Raw genomic sequence first — 11,688 nt, forward strand, 5'->3', positions numbered from 1 at the left:
ACATACATGTAAGGAATTTGTTACTTTTAGAAAATTACGTTTATTCGTAGAAATTATGGCGTAATAATCTTTCTCGTACTTCAGTTTATACAGGTGTTGGAAGTGGAAATAGTGTACATATAAGGCCGGGAAGGTATGTTACCCTATGAAATTTTACCTGAAAGATTTATGCAGGATAATTATCGCCGGCATACCAAAACAGTACTTCAATATCGGTAGACAATATGAAACCCCGGGAAAAGGGAAAATACTTTCATTTTTTTGTAGAGAAAATTATGCACAAAACATTGTCAACCCGCACCCCCCCTCCCCGACCCCCATCCCCCCACACACACACCTAAAATATGAAACGAATTCAAATCTTCCATGAATATTTATCAACATATGAAATTGTTCTAAAATGTAAGCCTGTTACAGTAATTATAATTTCATTAAAAATAATTCATTAGTCAGGATCAACTCAGCATACATTTATTATGTGCACTTGAAACATTCGTTGTTGTTGTTGTTGTTTTTCTTGTTTTTTTTGTTTTTTTTTAAATTGATCCTGACTAAAGAAATTCTTTGCATCCTTAACTATTTGCCAGATATATTTCTTTGCAATTCCTCACCACAAATCCATTTTGCCGGGGATACCAATTTGCTTGCTAAAATCTGTGTTGCTTAAGATTCATGAAAATAAGGATTTGAATGGAATATGCTGGGAACTGGTGAATTGTGTAACTTTTTAGTCTGCCTCAGTGGTAGAGTGGTAATTCTTTATTTTGACTTATCATTTTGATTTCACATACATATTTTTTTCCTCTCATCTTTTACGGCTTTATGTGGAAATTAGGATTTTTCTAATCTTAATCATGCATACATGTAAAGTGCATTTAATAACAAAAAAATGTTATGCATGGTTTTCTTGAAAATCCGTTTATTTAAACCACTGACTATTTCATTAGGTAATCATGAGCAATCATGATAAAATCACCATAAAAAGCATGTTACTGAAACATATTTATGTGTTTGATAGATGCTATTTCTGATAATTTCATCACTTTTCACGTGCTCAGGTCTGGGTCAGAACAGCTAGACCTCTGCACGAGAATTCTTTTGTTCAAAGAGGTCTTTCAGAAAAATATAGACCTCTCTCTAACAAAGGAAGAGGTATGTAATGTCTATACAATATGTTACAACAAAGCACTTGGATTAAAATTTGCATATACAAAAACTTACAGTAACTGTTGTTGATTGTTTCATAACATCTATAAATATAAACTAGAGTGCCAGAAAGTCACAATATACAATGTCATAGCAAATTTCTTTACACTAGCACCTGTTTTTTCATATGGAATTTTTGGCCAATTATAAAAAAGTTATAATATTAACAACGAAGGGAAGTAAATCTGAAAATAAAAATTCTATATAATAGAAGTTCACACAAAACTCTTTACCAGGTAGAGACTGGTCAAAATACACCCAAATATTGGATTTAACATGCATGTTATACCACAGAAAAGTGGTCTCAATATTTCCCTACAGCCAGTAATAAAAAGTGACAATATAAGCTATTTATAGCAAAACAAAGGGAAGTAATTCTAAAAAACAAGGGTGCCTCATGGTGGTGAACATTTGTGCCAAGTTACATCAAAATCCCTCCATGCATGAAGAAGAAATACTCGTGACAAAGTCATTCTTGAATTTTACGTTTTACCTCTAAGTGTGACCTTGACCTTAGACGGAGGGACCTGGTTCTTGTGCATGACAATCTGTCTTATGGTGGTGAATTTTTGTGCCAAGTAACATCAAAATCCCTCCATGCATGAAGAAGAAATGCTCCAGACAAAGTTATTCTTGTATCTGACTTTTGGCCTCTAAGTGTGACTTTGACCTTAGACCCAGGGACCTGGTTCTTGTGCAAGGTCATGGTGGTGAACATTTGTGCCAAGTAATATCAAAATACCTTTAAGGATTGTTGAGTTACAGACTGGACAGGAAAAAAAGCCCTTTTGGCCTTTGACTTTCAGCTAAAGGCCTGGGTTTTGTACATGACATGTTGTCCCATCCATGGGTTATTTGTGCCAACTGATATTTAAATCCTGTTTTGCATGACAAAGTTATAGGCCAGACAGGAAAAAAATCCTATTGATGTTTGATCTCAAAGACTTAGTTAGCCCGCCCGCTTAGCTCAGTAGGTAAAGCGTTGGTCTACGGATCGCGGGGTCGTGAGTTCGATCCTCGGGCGGGGCGTATGTTCTCCGTGACTATTTGATAAACGACATTGTGTCTGAAATCATTGGTCCTCCACCTCTGACTCATGTGGGGAAGTTTGCAGTTACTTGCGGTTTGTACTGGTACAGAATCCAGGAACTCTGGTTAGGTTAACTGCCAGCCGTTACATGACTGAAAAACTGTTGAAAAACGGGGTTAAACCCAAAACAAACAAACAAAGACTTAGTGTGACCTTGACCTTTAAGCTAGGGTTCTAGGTGTTGCACATGACACCTCATCATGGGGAACATTTATGCCAAGTAATATTGTAAACCCTTGAGCTAATTAATTAAAATTGAATTATTACCAGAAACTAATTGTATTTTATACTGTTACTTTCGAGACCTTTAAAGACATGTATGGCCTGCATTTACTAACACAGAATAGTACACTTAGTTAATGGCTTGCCAGTCAGTAATCAAAACTATTTCCTGGGGTCTAGAGTACTAAGAGTCAATAGTTTTGACTATTGGCAAGTAAGCCATTCAGTAAGTGATATATTACACGACATCAGAAATAAATTTTCAGTTTTTTCTTTAGCCCAGCAAAATTGTTAAACTAGCTACTGGCGAATAGCATACAATATAAACTGGTGATATATATTAGTTGCTATCCTTAACTGAGCAGTATTTACAACAATCAATACATGAAATCTCTATACAGATCTCTGTTGGCTACTATTATTGATCTTTCAGTGGAATACTCAACCAGTTTATATACAGTGAACACTGACAGAGTTGTTAATACTGTATGCTTACAAAAATATGATTGTCATGTTTTTAAAGCTACAGTAATGATAGAAATAGGATGCAATACTGTTTTGGAAGTTTTTGACATGACTGAAGAATGCAAGATTACTGTTAAAGTAAGATAGTTAGCCATTGTACGAGGCTTACATCTAGTTGATAATGAAAGGTTTACTGGATTGATTCTGGGTTCTGTAAGTATTATCAGGACAATGGTTCCTTACTACCTGAATTCTGCTCATATCGGAACGTAAGAAATATGCAAAGTATGTTTGGTACATGAACAGGAGAAGGTCTTCAACAACTGATTTTAAACCAGTGACTAGCCTGAAAATAAGTTTGTTTTATTATATTTTCATTATCAGTCATTGAACTTTCAATTCTTTAAAATGTTCCTGTATCATCATTCGGCAGTAATTGAACACAAGTATAAGAGGTTATGATTGGCAAATGTAATGACTGTGAACTGTCTGACCAATGTCCAATAATCCATCTCAACCAATAATATGTACTTACTGAATGGTTTTACAATAAATTGTCATGGGTTGAACTCAAGAGTTTTAAAACATGTCATCAGAAATAAACTTCAAAGTTTTTTTTCATATTTTTTTTAATTTTGCCGAGCAATCTGAGCTGATTGTTAGACCAGTCAACAGCCCAAACTACTGACAGTGTCCTGAAACAACAGATTTTAGTAGTTGCCTCCTATTAAGTTTGTGGAGATTTAAAGGCCATATACTTGACAAACGTCTCATATTCACTGTTTTTAATGTTTTATGTTCCTTATTTTACATTTCAGCCAAAAAGATCGTAATTCAACCAAGAAGATGCAAGCATTACACCTACCAGTATATCATTAGAGATCCACACTGATTTCTAGGCTAAATTACCAGAATAAAAGTTCGAGCTGCAAGTTTCATAGTTAATTTTTAGAGACTGGGAATCCAGCAGCAACAGTCTATGTCGATTATGAGTGGCGAGGCTGGAAAGGAAACTTTCCATTGTGAAATATGTCAGCATAGTTTTAGTCAGTCACATGACCTTATACACCACATGAATATTCATGAAACAGAAATGGAATCAGCCAATCAGCATCAAGGATCATGCACTATGGCATCTAAGTCAAAGGGACAAGATGAAATAAATGACAAGGAAGATAATCAAGGGAAAGAACCACATCCTTACACATGCCAAGTATGTAAGGAAAGTTTCAGGGATATTTTCAGCTTAAGGAGACACTTCTTAAACAGTCATCCAGATCTCAAACCTTAACCAAAGGAATGAAAGGAAAATACATAACTCAGTGAAATAACTTGACACAATGTTAGTACCAGCTACCGTATAGCGGGTTATTTCTATGGGTGGAATATTTCTGCGTTTCTGCGGTCTCTCGGTATAATCGCAAAAATATTTCCAGCAGAATATTTACCAAGCAAAAATTTAAACCGCAAAACAATCTGTATTTTTCTCACCATTAATTTGTTCATGCTTTGTTATCAGATATAATCCGAAGTTCACAATATCTAATTATTGAAAATTACCGTCGCTATCTATCAATTACCGATAATGATATAATTGAGTGTGATGGTCAATCAAAGAGCTAACTGTTAATCCAGTAGAAAACGTAAATAAAATAAACTGGTTGAATTTTCACATAGATTGTTCTTAATAGTGCCTTGTTAAGATATTACTTCCTATACTTTAGTAACCTTTATATAACCTTTATACCGGATATACCACAGTTTGCAGTTGTATTTTGTACAAGTTTTGTTGGCCTTAAAAACGGTAGAATGAGTATCTTACGATGAATACTGAAAATGATAGTCGGGTAAAGGATTTGACTGGCGACAGTGTGCTTCAGGAAGTAAATGATAAATTACAAGAATGTAATTACTTCCCGTCCACCCCGGGAACTTCTGGAACTGCAACAACCCTTAAATCTAGGGACAAATATGCATCATACACACCATCTGACAGCGCTAGCATTGGAATATACACTGCTGAACCAATTTAGTTTTTTGTTTTTTCACGCGCTAGTAATTCTCACGACGACGCATTATGCGTGGAATGACCTCCTTCTTAGCATCGGAAACGCAGAATTTTCTCTTCCTTTTATGTGAAAATGCAGAAAAAAAACAAGCAAAAATTTATGCAGCAATTTTTAGGGCCAAAACGCAGAATTATTTGACCGCAGAAATAACCCGCTAAACGGTATCTGCTGCAAGAGTAATGCAACAAAGGTTTAGGCTGACCATACAAAGTATATGAATGGCTACCCTACTCAACCTTGTTTGCGCTATGACACCATGGTTGAAGTTTTTACACACTTTCACTTAAACTCTATTATTACTTTATGGCTTTTCTTCAAACTTAAATAGTTATTCCTCATTATCACCCATCTCATATGACACAATGGTCAACTTTGGCACAGATATTTCATGAATTATGCACCCCTTTTTACTTACAGGTTAAAAGTTCTCTTGTGATCAAATGGATTAACTTTAACTTGAAACAGTTGTTACACATCATATGAAACAAGGATTATAACTCTGGCACCAATATTTTACAAATTATGCCACTTTGTTACTAAGAACTTTGGTACAAAAGTTCGGTACACATTCATTTTCTCGGATGGACAATATTGTCGAACCTATAAGGTGCATCTTGACCTCTCCCAAATTTTCATCACTTATTTCATTATATCTCATCAGTTCAGAAATGTTTTGTTTCTTCTGGTAAAGTAGTATTGTACGGACACATAGGTCACTGCAGTGATAGCTCTAGTTTCCTCAGATATGCCCCATTTCAGATTTTAGCATCAAAAACAGCTCTTGTAACTGTAGGTGTATTGGTCTGGGTTTGAAATCTTAAGAGAATGTTTTAAAACTGTTAGGTTCATTGACTGATTAACACTTTAACTTGTACAATGAAATTATATTGCAATAAAATTATAATTTAATCACCTTTTTGTCGTTATTAAAAAACTGTTTTTGGAAATTTTATCAGAATGTACTCTGTAAGATGTCCATGTATAAGCTGGAGCAATTATTACTTGCAAACCATCTTCACATCATTTTTCATAATGTAGGGAAACCGGACATGCATTAATGCTGGATCAATTCAATAATGGTATTATAACAATACTGATCTGCAGAGTTGTATTTGGCTCAAATGGATTCTGCCAGGTCTGGATCACAATGGCACAATCCTGCATTGTCTAAACCAAACCTGGCTATTTTAGGATATTTGCCCATGATTCAAGAGGTCTGCACAATTCAAGCTGGTTTTAAGACATAATTTGGAATCAATAAATGAATTATAGTTTCAGACTTTCTAATATTTTTTTTCTAGAAAGATGATAACGTTGCCATTCTAATAAATTTACTCACAGGTTGTCATTAATTCATAAAACGATTTTTTCTTCCGTATGTCGAGCCCAGTCTTTATTTGACGTTATTCAGATAAATGTAGTAACACCATTACTTCTGGTATATCAAATGTGCAGAACTACCTTAACGACTAGTTATTAGACAAACAAGAGCGCCAAGATAACCCTATATCGCTCACCTGAGTGATATTTATGTCAGTGGAAGTATATCATATGACATACATATAAACAAACAGACTGGGAATAGAAATGCCTTTGTCCTGCATTTTTTACCATTTGTAGAGTGGGGAAATGATTGCCTGGGTCAACTTGATCACATAAATGAAATTTGGAACCAATCAAGTAGTTACCAAAATATAGTCATTTTAATTAAAGACAAAGGGAGGTAATTTGGAATAAAATCAATCCAGAGTTATCTATCCTGATAATCTCAGACCACATGAAGACATATACTTGAACTTTCAAATCAATCACATACACATGATTAGGACTGGCGAAGAACGAAAAATGCAAAGCAATGTGAAATATAGCCATTTTTGGAAATCAAGGGCACATAACTCTGGTCCTATTAAACTGATTTAGCTCTTGGAACTCATCCAAGATCATTTAATCATACACATTCTGTGTAAATATTATTTGGATTGGTGAAGAAATGAAGTTATTTGAGCGTAAACAAGGGAAATCATAGCAATTTCGGTAAAATCAAGGGCAATTCTAGTCCTAATGGTCAGATTTCACTCATAATCAAATTCATCTGAGATCTTATGCTCATACACATTCTATATAAGGCCTAAAAAAAAAAATATGTTTGTTTCCTGTAACCCGACTGACCGTAAGTTTTTACCGCCGACCGCAATTTTTTTATGGGCTGAAATTCGAGATTCTGATCATATCTTTATTGATTATAGGGATAATTTAGTTGCACCCGACCTCGTCGCGCATAGTCACGAACGTTCCTGGTTCTGTCGACATGAAACAACATGGCGAAAAGCCTGTTTGTCAGTAGACTCGAGGTTCCGGGTTTTCACCCGCGAAATTCGAGAAGTTTTCTTTGATGCATATCGAGTTCAAAAGTTCTGCCCCTAGTCAATCAAAATCTCGGTGAATTTCAATACTGTTCACCGCCACAAGCGGAAGTATGGCAGTAGGGGGAGCGTCATATACTAATTAGCTACTGACAGATGTCAATCACGCCACGCGCCGACTGACATGTGGTTATCTCGCGGTTTGTATTTAGTACTTCATTATGAAAGGTGTTTATTGATCAAGGTGTAAACGTTAATTGATAAACAATTCGTAGAAGAGCAGTCTATTATCATGTTTGTACCACTTGTTCAGGGGTCACGCTGTCGGTTGCACTTGAGCCATTTGCGACAAAAGATTAATTGTGGCCCCGAAAATCTCTAATTGGCAAAAACTGCCCGAAGCTATGTCTGTCTGCAAAACTATGAACTTTGCCTGTTACACAATGTTTACTGAACGAAAGGAATCAGTGTAGAAAAAAAACTTGTATGAACAACATCTGTTATTGAAAGGCGGGAGCAAATTTTCAACAATTTTATTTGATTAGTAATTTAATTTATAACAGGCCTCGACCTTAGCAGTGGACCGTTGGACCGACGCAACCAAAATCGGCAGGTCCACTATCAAAAGTTGGGTAGACCGACGGTCAACCAATTTTCAGTCACGGTCTGCAAATAAAATAAAACCCTTAAAAGTGGAAAAATAGGGGTGATGGGGGGTGGGGGATCGTACCCATATCGGCGAATTCACAAAACGAAAGTTGATTTTGCCTTAGTACGGCATTCTACAGTTATAAGCATTGGCGAGTTAAAGTCAGGATAGCGCGAATGGACTACTCCACCGATCGGGTGAGTGGTTTTTACGTGGTAACTTTACCAAATTGAGTAATTACATCAGGCAAAATTACCTGGATTGACTGGAATTTACCCGCGAATCGTAAAAATATCAAAATGTCATGCTGGTAATTTTCCATTCCACAAGCATGTGCGCCCTATCTTAATACTTAATTTACATCGCAGTTACTTTTGACACAAAAAACGCGCGCAGTGCATTCATTTTTTAATATATTCGCTTCAGATATTCAACACCGCTTGAGAACTAATACAGTTTGAATTCTATAACAATTTTAATAAGATATCGACAGGAATTTAGGCAATGTTCTTTTAAAACGATCAAATTTTCATATAATGTTTTGTAAAATTTCAAACAGCGCGATCTTGATTATTTATTTCCTTTTTAAAGTAAATAAACGGTACATACTATGGTAATAAAATTCAGACTTTTGACCAGAAAGTACAAAAAACACAATTAAAAAATCTTAAATAATGAAAAAGCGGCAGCAATTTAAATACATGGAGTAAAACGATTTTTTGGCAAACAGATTTCTGTTAGCACAGCAGAATAGGTTACGTGACCTCATGAATGTAAATAGAAATGTGGTTTTAAAATGAGGCAGTATGATGTCGTTGCGATTTTTGAAAAGTTTTAAATGAGTCTTCGTACATATATTTTTTGACACAACACTTTGTTAGATATTCTTCTCAAACAATAATGTAAATTTCTTGAGGGCAAATAGGTCAGTATCGTTCATGATCTGACACATTTACATGTCAGTTTATTCGGGATATTGCACATTCGCTTTTTAAAAAATTAAAGAAAAAATGTTTTTACTGATTTCTTCTCAACAATTAAAGGAACCGAGAAAGTACGATCAGACAGTGATGTGTCACATGGCGCGAAAACATGACGTAATGCAATGACAATCTCGTGGAAACTATACCGCTTTGATCTCCACTGCAGATGCCACAATAACCGACAAACTTCTTTTAGCTCTTTGAGGGGGTGTTAATTGATGATGAAAACGAGGCCAATTACTTAGTTTATCATCAGAATGATTACCGATAATTGTTGATGTTTTTTGTTTTTTTTCACTTTCAACACTGGCGCTGATTGTGTTCATATGTTGGGACACTTTTCAAAATAATTATTTTTCGGGATAACAGATTGCTACAGTCTTCCATTTTTAATTATTTAGAAATAAGTCCTGTTTCTTTGAGTCATATGAAGTTATGACGTCTACAGCATCACAATTTATGAGATAGAATTGGAGGTCCACTAAAGTCTGAGCAGGTCTACTAGATTTTAGCAGTTGGTGAACCTGCTGGCAACTGCTGAAGAAAGTTAAGGTTGAGGCCTGATTAGGCAGTTAATTGGCGATAATAAGGTTACTAAACACTGAAATGTTCTGACACCTACTAAAAAAAAATTTAAAAAAAAAAAAAAAAATTCCCTACCTACCGACCCCCATTTTTTTCAGCATGTTACAGGAAACAAACATATTTTTTTTTTATGCCTAAATATGATCTGGATTGCTGAAGGAATGAAGGTGTTATAGTGTAAACAAGGTAAAATATAAAATATAGGGATTTCTGCAAAATCAAGGGCCCATAACTCTGGTCCTACTTGTCTGATTATGTTAAAAAATTGAACTCATCCAAGATCATATTGCAATACACTGATCCGAAGTCTTGTGACCAAAAACATTGTGACCAAGTTTGATTAAGATTTCTTCAAAACTGTGGATGATAGAGTGTTAATAAACTAAATGTGAACAGAGGATGGATGACGGACATTCATCGATCCTAATAGCTCACCATGAGTCTTTGGCTCAGGTGAGCTAAAAAGTTTTTTTTTATAAGAAGCTATTGACAGAGAACCACTTACAGCTGGTAGATACGTGAATATAAGTTCACAGCACCTTAAATAACAATATGATTTGTTGCTGAAATAAATCCAAAAATACTTTTTGTTTATGGCTAACCACCTTTAATAAAACCTTCAAATCCGTAACAATAAGTTCCATTTCTAACAATATCTATAACAGTCCTGACTGACTTCTTAACACTGTTTGTATTAACATCACTGAACTTGTAGTAACCAAAAAAAGTGAAACCTTACAATATGTTTAATCCACTACCCAAGACACAAGAAACATAAGAATTTAAATAAGGGTGTTTCAATTGAATTAAACTTTTGAATCATTTATACACCATGCAGAATAATTCACTCACGGAATTATTCCACAGGACATATATTCTTTTCTTTGTGTTTAAATCAATTTCTATCTATTTCTTAATTTAATAAATAACATTCACAAATTATTCATAAACCCTGTAAAGCTCCAATATCTTAACTGCTGTACTAAAGCTTAGCGTAACTGAAACAAGAGCTGTCTCCATAGGATGACACATGCCCCCGATGGCACTTTGAATGAATAGTTATGGCCGATGTTAAGAGTTTAGGACCTTTGACCTACGGACCTGGGTCTTGCGCGCGACATGTCCTCTTACTGTGCCACACATTCATGCGTTGTTATTTTAAAATCCATGCATGAATGACAAAGATATGGACCGGACATGCCCATCATTGCACTATCATGAAATATGACCTTTAACGTCTAAGTGTGACCTTGACTTTTGAGTTATGGACCTGGGTCTTGCGCGCGACACGTCGTCTTACTTTGGTACACATTCATGCCCAATAATTTTAAAATCCATGCATGAATGACAAAGATATGGACTGGACACGCCCATCAATGCACTATCATGAAATATAACCTTTAACGTCTAAGTGTGACCTTGACCTTTGAGCTACAGACCTGGGTCTTGCATGCTACATGTCGTCTTACTGTGCCACACATTTATGCGTAGTTACTTGAAAATCCATCCATGGATGACAAAGATATGGACCGGACACGCCCATCAATGCACTATCATGAAAAATGACCTTTAACGTCTAAGTGTGACCTTGACCTTTGAATTACGGACCTGGGTCTTGCGAGCGACACGTTGTCTTCCTGTGGTACACATTCATGCCAAGTTATTTGAAAATCCATCCATTGATGACAAAGATATGGACCGGACACTAAAATTGCAGACAGACGGTTCAAAAACTATATGCCTCCCTTCGGGGGCATAAAAATAAAGAATTAAAGCAATAATAATGGGGAATACTTAAATGCAAAAAATAACAATATAACTATGTCCTTGCTTGGCAAAAACATCAAATCTGACACCCAATCAAAGTTTCAATGCTATTTCAAGTCTGCAACCCATTCAATATTTAAATGCTATATAAAGTCTGTGACCCATTTTTATATCTAAATGCTATATGTAAACCTTTTCTAATATCAGTTTTATAACTTTAAAGTCACCACTGATCAGTGACATGTCTTTTATGAATAAATTTCAATAAAATTTCTGTAATTCTTTAGAC

Source organism: Mercenaria mercenaria, chromosome 7 (assembly GCF_021730395.1).
Source record: "Mercenaria mercenaria strain notata chromosome 7, MADL_Memer_1, whole genome shotgun sequence".
NCBI lineage: Eukaryota > Metazoa > Mollusca > Bivalvia > Venerida > Veneridae > Mercenaria > Mercenaria mercenaria.